A 12,925-nucleotide genomic window follows, 5' to 3' on the forward strand; every position below is an offset into this window, starting at 1 on the left:
TACAAAAAGCATGTATAGTATTTTGTATTAGCAGAAACAAGTATGTAGTATTGATCATGGTGTTTACAAAAATGAATTCACGTATGCGAAGCCGACCGGCCGGCCAGCAACAAAAGTGTCTTCCATACTACATGCACGTATTTCCAAAAAAAGAGGAGTGAATGGAATAATAAATATGTACACACGTCATTTCAATCTTCAAACATTGCAAGAAGAATACAGAATGAAGTATATTTAACTACACTTTTAGTTGATGCATCGGTATGAAAGACAAAAACCATACATATACATGCACATATTGTCATCCATGCAGCATGGGGTTTGCCATTCATGCATGTGACCATGCATGCACGATAGTGTGGGAAATCTAGTTGTAACTGAATGTCATGGTCGTCTCGCTGTTGCCTCCACTGATGTATGTGCATGGTCGCCGATGGCCGTAGAATACACGCAACGACGCCAACCCGTCGTCTGCAGCCGGCGAGACTTACGATATCGAAGCCGATTGGGCAAGACACATGACGACGACGGCGATCCGCTGTATCCAGCCGGCGATACTCACGACACCGACGCCGATCTGGCTAGACCCACGACACCGACGCCGACCCGGCGAGATTCTCGCGACGACGGCGGAAAGGAAGTGTGGCCAAGGCACAACGCAAGCACACCTGGAGTACAATTTGTCGCTCCATCTTCCATGCTTTCCTCTTTGTGGATCCGAACCTTTTTTGCTGGATATTTGATCTTGCTTCTTAGGGCGCAGTGCAAAGATAGCTGGCGTGAAAGCAGAGTTGGATCTGCTGCCGCTCGGCTTGCCCATATCTATCACACAATAAATCAGTTTTGAGATGGAAGTCTCATCAGCCAATGATCTTGATAATCGTACTCAACAATAAACAAAAGCAGTGGATCATACGTAGGTACCTCCCTTGTGTGGTACTTAGAACGACGTCGGCCAAGCCGTTCTTTCACTATCTCAGGCGTGGGTGAAGAAATAGTCACGACGGCGTTGAATCGCCGTCTCCAGCCGGTGAGACCCACAACGACGCCGCCGCGAGGGAAGTGTCGCCCAGGCAGGATGGTAGATCGAGAAAGTAAATCTGTTTTGGAACATAACAAGAATATACGAACAATTCTATTTTTCTGTTGGTTAGTAGCGTATGAATAGATAGAGATGCATTCAAATTCCGGGATAAGCTCTCGATCAGTACGCCGTGGATATCCACCCAATAAATTAATCAATATAATTAATAATAATCCAAACGGGTCCGATGGAAGCTAGTTTAACTCGTTAGGATTTTGTTGCGATCGAAGGAAAAAAGCACGCTCGGATCTAAGCATGGGAGATCAACGGTGGATTCTTAGGTGGTAGTTACCACTAGGTGGTAGAGTGTATTTTACCTATATATATATATATATATATATATATATATATATATTCTAACTATGTTCATATACTATATCTAAGATATTTCAAAACAAATTATATGAAAAAATTGCATGTGAGTCTATAAGTTTTTGTATATTTTGAAAATACCTTCATATTTATACGTATGAAACAATATACTTAAAAATAGTACACACTACCTAAAAAATAGGATATGTACTAACCAAATATTATTATATACTACATACTACACGTACACACTGTCCATTTTGATAGATACTATATATAATATACAAAACTCAAGTGAGGGTAATTACCACTGTGGTAGGAAATATTTATCCTACATATATACTTTACCTAGGACAAATGTTTTTACCTAGGACAAATGTTTCGTATCACCGGTGATAGTTACCCTCACATGGGTTTTGTATGTTGTATATAGTATTTATTGAAATAGAGAGTATATACGTGTAGTATGTTGTATATATAAGAAAAATTGCATTGGTAAAACATGTATCATTTATATCATAAAAATCAAAATACACCCCGCAAAAACAAATCAAAATACAAGTCATGTAAAGACCAACATGACAAAAGTAAAAAAGACAACAAAACGTCTCTAAGCTTGACACCAACGCCCGTCACCTGCCTCCGGCACCACCACAGCAGCCACCAAAGAAAAAAATGATGGATAACCTTCTCAGTTGAGCTCGACGCGTCTCCATCATTGATATGCAGCTTTGCGGGCCTCCGAGGTGGCTCACCAAAGGTGAAGCCATTGATGTTCAACGAAACAGGCCGGGGCAACACCCCGGACACGTCATCAAACTCCAAGTCTGGCAACCCGCCACGACTAAGACGCCGAAGGAGGAAGCCATACCTGTCATCCATCAACCACGAACCCAGCACACGTTCCGTCTTTCAGATGTCGTCGATGCAGACCATAATCTGCTTCCGCTCCTCGACTACCTCCCAAGCTCTGCACTGATGCTGGAGCAGATATCGTCGCAACGGCGGAGCCGGAGGACACAAATCCACCACAAGGATGCCGTCGCCGCCATGACATCCCCGCTTGAACGGGTTGATTCCCAAATTCATCACCGACCAAAGAGAAGATCGCCTCGCCGGAAAAGAATCCGGAGCTTCTTTATTCAGCATCGCCATCGTCGTCGCCGAAGCCAAGACGTCGAACTATCTAAAAACATAATCTACTAGGGCCCTAAACCTACAGCTAAAACGATCCGCACACACAGGATCTAGCGACCCCCCTCACCACTGACGACCAAGAGGTCGTCGGCGGAGGGGAGCCGCCGGAAGACAGCGCCGGAAAAGTTGGATCTCTTGCGGCGGCGGAAAGGTAGTATATTTTTTAAGTATATTGTATTTCACGTACAAATATGAAGGTATTTTCAAAATATATAAAAAACTATGGATTCATATGCAAATTTTTCATATGGCTTTCTTTCAAATATCTTATATATATATATATATATATATATATATATATATATATAGTATATGAACATATTTAAAATTATAAAGTAGTGTGTCTAGGCACCTTGCTCAGATCCAGCCCACTAATGCATTCCTGCTTATAAATAATCACTACTACCCTTCCAAGTAATTTGCTTTCATTTTCTGCGTGTATGCACTTGTATCCTCCACAACCATTGATTGTAGATTGATTTCCAAATGCTTTATTCTAGGTATTATATACCTACAGACATATATACCCGACAATTTATTCTAGGTATACCTACAAAGGTATATACCTTACAATTTATTCCAAATAATTTGCATGCACGTCTATATCCTATGATTTATTCTAGGCATAAGATACCTACAAACGATGTCGATATATTTGTAAGTGGGTACTCAAGTTTCTGAAAAAACAACAGTGCATATTCAAGATATTTTTAGTACTCCTAGGAGTATGTACTCCTATCCACGTTTCTTTCTCTGATTCGGTTTTCTCAACCGTGGGTGGGATCCCGTTTATATTTCAGTTAAAGTAATAAGAGAAAAGATCCTTCTTAAAAGCAAAGGTTGTTGGCGATCCATATTTTCTAGGTTTCTTATTTGTTTTGTTCGACCCTCTTATCCATTTGCGCTTCGGTTGCATCGATGGCCACCGGCTTCCAGTGGTGCTCCCCGACAGGATCTCACGATGTTGTCCACGACTCACGGGCACCGCGTGCATCTCATCCGGCCACGGTAGCCAGTCCAAGATCTCCGACGATGCCAATGACTAGCAGCGCCGTGCATTTCATCCGGTGACGGTAGCTGTTTTAGGAATCGATGCCAATAAGCAACGATCTGATCGTTTGGTCCAGGTTGTAATTTTATTATTTTGTACAACCTTGATGGATGAAGCTTTCTTCCTGGATTTCTCTCTTGTTTTCTGCAGGTTACAACAATGAAGTCGAGCGGCCGGGCGTCCCGTCGACAAATGGGTGACGCAGCCAGCCGGCGGCTCCATGATGAAGAGGAGATGCAGGCATCCGGCGGTGGCCAGAGGTACGACATGAAGTCGACATGGAACCGTGGACGACGGTGCGGCCATGCGTAATCAAGCGACTTCATGCATGCAGCCATGCACGATACCCAGAGACTCATGTGGACATTGGTGCAGTCCAGCTTTCCTTGCATCAATCTTCTCTTCTGCTAATCTAACATGTACGATGAAAGGAACGTGTTGTCACATGCAAATGAAAATCAATCTGGACATTGGTGCAGTCCAGCTTTCCTCGCATCAATCTCCTCTTCTGCTAATCCAACATGGACGATGAAAGGAACGTGTTGTCACATGCAAATGAAAATCAATCTGCATCCAATCAATATGTATATACTTCTTTATGGAGAGCATATACTTTTTGAGAGAATTCCTTATTTAACACTGTCTAAAAAATTTGTTCCTTATTTGACACTGAAAAAATATTTCTTCCCTATCTAACACAACTTTTAAATTTTATTCTCAATATAACACTTCCATCCATTTTTTGTGCAAATAGTGTTAAATGGCACGTGAAATGACAATTCTGCCCTCAGACATCTATTCAATCATTTTCTTTATATTAGACTTAGGTTTTCTAGTTCTAATCAAGTCTCTGATAGTGCATAGACGTGCTTACTGTCAAGACTGCTTTGTGCTTACCGTCAAGACTGCTTTGTACAACAGAAAAAAAGATTGAGAAGTGTAAAAAAATGCAGGAGCGACATGACCAACAAACCTCTTCGACTTGTTTGTTCTATTCACCAAGCTAACGCAAGCAAGACTCAACGCTCAAGTACGTACGTACATACGCGGCTAGAGACAAGCACGTTCTGCATCTAGGAAAAAATTAATCAAGCTGCATGTATTTCTGAGATAGCATTGCACGTACGTGCGCTGCTTGGGTGAATCGACTTGGCATTCTAAAACTAACACTTCACCACGGGCTCACGCAAACACTCGTCCGCTCCTGTCCGCTGCGCCTTCGACGTCCCCACCACCATGTCTTGAGAAGTTTTTCAGCCAGAACCAGGGGTAAACTTGTCATTTCACGTGTCATTAAACACCGTTAGGTCAAAAAATGGACGAAAGTGTTATATTAGGAACAAAATTTAAATTTGGTGTTAGATAGGGAAGAAATATTTCTTCAGTGTTAAATAGGGAAACGAAATTTAAAATAGTGTTAAATAAGGAATTCTTTTATACTTTTTTTGCGCTGTGTGTATTCCTTGGTCCATCCAACTATCAATATGTATATACTTCTTTATGGAGAACATATACTTCTTTTTAGGTTGTGTGTATTCTTTGGTCCATCCAACTATCATATATATACTTCTTTATGGAGAGCATATACTTCTTTCTGGGCTGCGTGCATTCTTTGGCCCACACGGTATATACTACATGCAAAAGACCAAGAAGTATGATGCAAAAAAAGAAAGACCAAGAAGCATACACTCCATACGAAAACATGTATTTACACTTAATTTAAGTAGATGATGTCTCATTTTGGATTCTTGACACTATATACCACTTGAATGGAAGAAGTAGTATATATGCTAAAAAGAGCAGTATATATACTACCTATGAGAAAACCAGTATGTACACGTCACATAATTAAAGTAGTATATACTACCATACATGCACAGTGAAGTATATACTATCTATATACATATACTCCGTCACAAAATAATGTGGCACATACCACACCACAAAAATGTAGTACTCCCTCCAGTCCTTTTTACTCTGCACATTGAATTTGCTGAAACTTAGCTAAGTTTGACCAAATTTATATTAGAAATTATTAGCATCTATAATATCTAATAAATATAATATGAAAATATATTTCGAGATGAATCTAATGATGTTGGTGTTGTTATGTAAATGTCAATAATTTTTTAACATAAAATTGGTCAAAGTTGGATGAGATTGACTTCAGACAAACCTAATATGCAGAGTAAAAATGACCGAAGGGAGTACATACTCGCATCTCCAAGCATGTGGCATATACTTTATTGCAAAAAATGAATATACAGTTTATTGAAAAAATACGGTTTGTACGACATCACAGAATATGGCGTGTACTTTAGTACAAAAGTTGCACTCCACAATGCACAAAATTAGTATATACTTCGGGCGCATATACTACAACCCTTAAAGGTATATACTTGGAGTATCTTTTGGCGGGGTATATAGCGTATGGATAAGCACGTGATCCCAATCCTTAATTCCAGGATTAAGCACCTAGGCACGGTGAAAAGGGAAGTAGTTCCATGTTACACGCTGGCTAGAAGGAAGTCTATGCATCGGTTTGTTCTCTTTTTTCTTTTGTCTGTTAGTTTGTTAGACCGGTTAAGGGTGGGAGTATGTACTCTTGGGAGTATAAAAAAGGAGTCTCTCTCTATATATATATACACACATACATACATAAACTAAATACCTCGACAAATTATATGTTACATTCATATAAACATGAATATCTATACAACATACCCCGATGGAGATGTATCAAATGTATGATAGTGGATGAATCATACCAAAAATATTATTGCTACATTCCAAAAAAAAGTATTATCCTCACACAATTTGGGAGCATATACCTTAAAAACAAGTATCATACAAGCAGAAACCAGTTTTTTCTTATGTTCATAGCGAGGCAAAAAGTGGCAATATCCATGTATTAAATAGTTAATTTTTCATTTTGAATAAATTTAATCAAAAAATTTAAAAATATTAATTGTTTATAGAAAAAATGATGACCATGCATTAAAAATTATTAATCTTGTATTTAAAATTTATTAAATGTGTATAAAAATATTGATCATGTAATAAAAAAATTAATCTTGTATTTGAAAAATATTTAAAACATGTATAGAAAAAATTGACCATGCATTCAAAATCCGAGAAAGAAACAAAGAAAAAGAAGAAAAAAATATGAAAACCAAGAAACAAAGAAAATAAAAACAAAGAAAACCGAAAAGGGTAGAAAAGCAGAAACACACACACACACACATGAAAACCTAGAAATAGACAAAGAAAGACGAGAAAAAAAGAAAGAAAAGAGAAACCAGTGAAAATCGCACCCCAGATCATCTATTATCGCCTTTTCGGTCAATGATTGTGGCCCTAGAGTAGCAACTAGGCCCATGCGATCCATTCCACCAAACAGATTGTATTTTCACATGAAGCAAGCGCAATGATGATTGCCCCAAAAAAGTGCAATGATGATGGGTCAAGTTGATAGGAGGAATATCTCAAAAGAAAAATGAAGTCTACTGGAGGAACTATTAAGCTTTCAAGGCATAACCACATCTACGTCCAGGCGCCTCAAACCACTCTAAACGCCCGGGCGGTGACCGTGGTCATTGATTGGTCAAAAAATGCGATTCAGACGGGCGCCTCAAACGGGTCTCAAATGTCCGAGCTGACCGGCACCCTTCATATTCAGCCCAAATGCAACACGGATATGGGGAGGCCTAGACGCGACCGGGCGCGTCCTTACGTCGGACCCTACACCTCGACTCCATCACAAATTACACCAAATCCTTCCCCCGGCCTATCAATTTCTTTTGTTCTCTCCCCTCTCCCTCCTCCTCGTGCCAGACGTCTCATTGCTCTGTCGCCACCCTTGCTCCACCATTGTTCCGAGCCTCAGCATCGTCAACACCGGCACTGCAATCCCCCATCCATACTCGTCGTCGCGGACATCGTTGCCGGCTCATATGCCACTGCGGTATGTCCAACAACTTTCGGCTTGCACCTTACACTTGATGTGTTCGACATATTGTCCGACCAAGTTTTTTGTCATTTATTCATAGGGAAAACTATGGATTCTGATGCCTCGTCGGATGAGGCATATGGACCAACGAAGCTTGACAAAATGATTGCAAATGAGTTCTTCGATTCATCGGATCCGAAAGAAGAAGTGGATATGATCATGCTCATGAGCATGCAATAGGAAATGGAGCATATTCTCAATTTTAAGGGCTCAATTAAAGAGAGGAGAGTTATTAATCGGGATAGGGTCTCTAGAGCACGGATGTTGTACAAGGACTACTTTGCTCCGGACCCAACTTTCCTGGATGATCCATGGTTTCGTTGTCGTTTTCATATGCGCAAACCATTATTTTTGTGTGTTGTGGAGGGAGTAGAGGCATACCATGACTACTTCAAGCTCACCAGGGATTGTTGCGGCAAACTTCCTTTCTCTTAAGCAGGAATGCACGACTACTCTAAGGATGCTTGCACTTGGTACCTCTGCCGATGCCATTGGTGAGATGGTCCGGAGAGGGAGAGCACGTGCCTGAAGACTACTTTAAAGTTTGCATGTGCCGTGGTGCAGGTGTTTGGAGCAGAGTATCCGAGAGAACCAAATGTGCATGACAGTATGACACAGAAAAGTTGTTGGCTATTGAAGAGGCATGTAATTTTTTTAGGAATGCTCGGATCAATTGATTGCATACATTGGCAATGAAAGAACTAGGGCCGGATCCAGACTTAAAATTATCCGGTGTCCACATAGAAGAACACATGCCTACATATCAAACAATTTTAAATGGCCTAAACACTAAACCAATAAGTAAGTGCAAATTGCAGCCGGTGCCAGTGACACCAGCTAGCTGTACGTAGCTCTGCCCCTGGGAAGAACTGCCCCAAGGTTTACGTGGAATTTATCAAGGTCACACCAAAGAGTCCATCATCATACTTGATGCAGTGGCATCACATGGCTTATGATTTGGCATGCTTTTTTTTTTTGAAATGTGGGGTTCTCACAACAACATCAATGTGATTCAACGATCTCCCATGTTTAGAAGGCTTTGTAACAGGTAATCGTCGTCATGCAATTACACTTTCAATGGCCAGGAGTACAACGTGGGGCAGTATCTTGCGATGCCATCTATCCTCAATGGGAGGCGTTTGTGAAGACCATATCTTAACCATAAGGCAATAGATAAAGCCACTTTGTAACAGTGCTATAAGCAACTAGGAAGGATGTCGAGAGGGCATTCAAAGTGCTTCAAGCTCGTTGGGAAATTATTCGTGGAGCTGCAATATGTGGGAATCAAAAACTTTGTGACAGCCGATGACATGTTGTGTTATTTTGCACAATATGATTGTCGAGAATGAGGAATACGGGGTAGCCCAAACCAACGATTTTGAAGCACCTAGAGAATAAGTCCAAATCCCAGAAGATCAAGATGCAATCAGCTCATGAACTTTCTACAGATGCATTAAAATTTTCGAGATCATCAGGTGCACGTGCAGCTACTCAATGACCTTGTGAAGCATATGTAGACCCACAATAAAAACAAAGAGGATCGGGTCTGACCATGTCCCCCTCCTCCTCTCCACCGCCGACGAGCGGCCCTCCACCCCGCTGCGGTTCCGGTTTGAGCCCTTCTGGCTTAATCAGGCCGGCTTCCGGGAGGCTGTCGTCGCTCGCTGGATTTTTGCTCGCTCATCTCCCCATCGCTCCATGTCCGCTGTCGCCTCGTGGCACTTCTGCGCCAAGCTAGCCCGCCAATTCATGAAGGGTTGGGGGGCCAACCTGGGCCGGGACCTTAGAGAGCGCAAAAAGGCCCTCCTGATGGCTATCCAAGCCCTGGACACCCGCGCCGACTCGACCGGGATCTCCCCTGATGAGTGGATGCTGCGATACGATCTGGAAGACCAACTCTCCACCATTTACACAGATGAAGAGGCCTACTGGCGCCTACGTGGTACCCAGAGGTGGGTACTTCGGGGAGATGCCAACACCGCCTATTTTCAGGCGGTGGCGAACGGCCGGCGTCGTCGCAATTCCATCCACTGCCTTTGGGATGGAGACACGCCGATCGTTCTCCCCTCGGCCATCCGTACCCACGTAGACGGCTTTTATAAAGCCCTATTTACTCCCACCCTGCGGGGTGGGGCTAGTCTCGCCCCCGACATTTGGTCGGGTGCGCAATTGGTCTCGGCAGAGGCCAATGCGGCATTAGTTGCCCCTTTTGACGAGGACGAGGTCCTCGCAGCCATTAAGGGGATGAACCCCTCCTCGGCCTCGGGTCCTGATGGCCTGCCCGTGACGTTCTTTAAAACGTTCTAGCCTACCATCAAGCCGGAGGTCATGGCTCTGTTCGAAGAATTTTATTCGGGCTCCATGGACCTTGGGCGCCTCAATTACAGGATTGTGACCCTCATCCCCAAGGTGCCGGGCACCTTGGACATCCGCCAGTTCCGCCCAATCACAGTGATTAATGTGATTTTCCGGATCTTGGCCAAAGGGTACACCAATATGGTGACCCTCCTCGCTGACACGATTACCCCATCGAACCAATCCGCCTTCATACAAGGTCGATTTATTCTCGATGGAGTGTTAGTATTCCACGAGGTCCTCCACGTGGTCCGTCTAAAACGCCTTCGCGCGGTCTTCCTAAAGCTAGACTTTCACAAAGCCTACGACACGGTACACTGGCCATTCTTGCGTGAAGTGTTGCTTCGCAAGGGCTTCGACGATCGTTGGGTGACCCGCGTCATGCAGCTTGTCTCTTGTGGCCGGACCGCGGTGAACATCAACGGTGACATTGGGCCCTACTTCCCCACCCTTTGTGGGGTCCGTTAGGGTGACCACTTCTCACCGTTCTTGTTCAACATGGTGGTCGATGCCCTGGCATCCATCTTGGATAAGGCCAAGGCTGCTGGTCATATCCGCGGCTTAGTCCCCCACCTAGTCGGAGGGGGAGGGGTCTCCCTCCTTCAATATACGGATGATACCATTATAATGGTTGAGGGATCCGCCCTAGATATCACTAACTTGAAGTTCCTCCTCCTGTGCTTCCAACAAATGTCGGGCCTAACCATCAACTTCGATAAGAGCGAAGTGATGGTCCTTGGGTACCCCTTGGAGGAAACACAGGCTATTGTTGACCGACTAAACTGTCGGTTGGGTTCTTTCCCCACGACCTATCTGGGGATCCCCATTAGTCACTCGCGCCTCACCGTGGCTGATCTTCGCCCCACGGTGACCCGTATGCAACATCGCGTTGAGCCCTGGAAAGGGCGCTGGCTGTCGAAGGCTGCTCGCGTGATCCTTATCAACTCTTTGCTTGCTAGCCTCCTTTGGTTCCTCATGAGATTTTATAGCCTACATGAAACCCTGCACGAGGAGATCGCCAAATACCAATCCAGATTCTTCTGGGCTGGGGAGGGGGGTAAGCAGAAGTACCACATGGTCAACTGGCCAGATGTTTGCAAACCCAAGGACCAGGGCGGTCTTGGGATTTTGTCCTCCCGGCGCATGAACATTGCCCTCCCGACTCGTTGGCTCTGGCGCATTGCCAATGGAGATGGAGGTCTCTGGCTTACTATCATCCAGAACAAGTACCTGCGTGGGCAGCCTCTCGCATTTTGTCAGCGCTCAGGCGACTCCCAGTTTTGGCAGGCCGTCGTCCAGCTGCTGCCTGTTCTGCGCATTGGCACATCCATTTCGGTGGGTACTGGGTCCTCGACCCTGTTCTGGCTTGATAGGTGGCTTGGCAACACCCCCCTAGCCGCGCGCTTCCCAGTTCTCTTCGACATCGTTGTTGACCCTCGGGTCTCTGTCAAGACGGCCCTTATTGACTTAGGGCGTCTCGCTTTCCGCCGCCCCTTTGGCCCCCTTGAGGTTGCAGCTTGGGATGCCCTCCTCCAGGACATCGCACTCCTTCCTATAGACGTTGCCGACTCCACGGACGTCATCTCTTGGCGACTGGAACCCTCCGGCTGTTTCTCCACCAAATCTCTCTACGCGGCTATCGCCCCTTCGACGGCCCTCGAGCCCTTCAGTTTGATTTGGGACATCCGCCTACCCCTGAACATCAGGATCTTCCTGTGGCAATGGATCCGCGGCCGCCTCCCGTCCGGAGTTGAGGTCCTTAAGCGTCATGGACCTGGAGATGGGATGTGCCCCATGTGCGGCACGATAGAGGATGCCAACCACATCTTCTTCTCGTGCTACACGGCACAGTTTCTCTGGTCCTGTTTCCGCGAAACGGTTGGGGGCCAGTGGTGCAACACCAACTTCCCTGACCTGCTTGCGGAAATTCAGGCCTCACCCCCTCGCTACAGGCATATTAGATGGCTGTGCGTGGGGGTCCTTGCCTGGACGATGTGGACTGTTCGCAATAAGCTTGTCATACAGAAGGTGCCTTTTCGGCGTGCTACTGACTCCATTTTAAAATGTGTGGTTACTTGCAGCTCTGGCGGCAGCTTAGCCGCCCTCAGGACCGGGATGTCATCAGCACCCTCCTCGCCGACCTTCGATCGATGGCCTTCCGCTTGGCGCCCCCGCTCCCCCCGCCACCCCCGGAGCCCGACTAGATGCTGTGTCACTCCCGGCGCGTGTGCCTTTTTGTTTTTCAAGGCTTGTTGAGTTGTGCCCTCAGCATTAACCCTTCCACTACTTTTCTGTCTGGATCTTGCGTGTATGTGTGTGCGTGTTTGTGTGCTTGAACCTTGTTGGATGTTGGCTTGGGCATTTGCTTTATAATATAAAGCGGGGCGAAAGCCTTTTTCGGTAAAAACAAAGAGCTAATGTTTGAGTTGTGCACTTAATATCAATTTTATGTAAGAGCGATGTACTTTTGACCAATATTTGTTACTAAAAGAGCTAATGTTTGAGTATGTACGTGTGATATTGGTATGTATGATGGACTAGCGTGGATTTGCATGTATTTGAGAGTCCGGGTTTGCGGCATGTCGCTGTGGAGCAGGGCATATGAAGAACGGTCTAAGTGTGTCTACAGACGTGCCAAGACTTTTCCACGGTCATATAAATAACTGGATTTGCTAAATTCGGTTGTAGATGCTGAGTCGTTTGGTCGGTGTTATGGGAAAAGGCCCTCTTGACCCATCTTGAACACCAAATGTCGCCATGTGTGTGTAGGTAGCTATAAAATCGTGAGCTAAATTCAGGCTCAATATCGTGCCGTCTCATAAACATAAAAAATTACGTGCCACGGGAAGTAGTTTGGAACAATATTCATTCTAAGCTTTTCTTTTAATACAGTATAATCAAAGTCACTTATACACAC

This window comes from Triticum dicoccoides, chromosome 4A (genome assembly GCF_002162155.2).
Source record: "Triticum dicoccoides isolate Atlit2015 ecotype Zavitan chromosome 4A, WEW_v2.0, whole genome shotgun sequence".
Taxonomy (NCBI): domain Eukaryota; kingdom Viridiplantae; phylum Streptophyta; class Magnoliopsida; order Poales; family Poaceae; genus Triticum; species Triticum dicoccoides.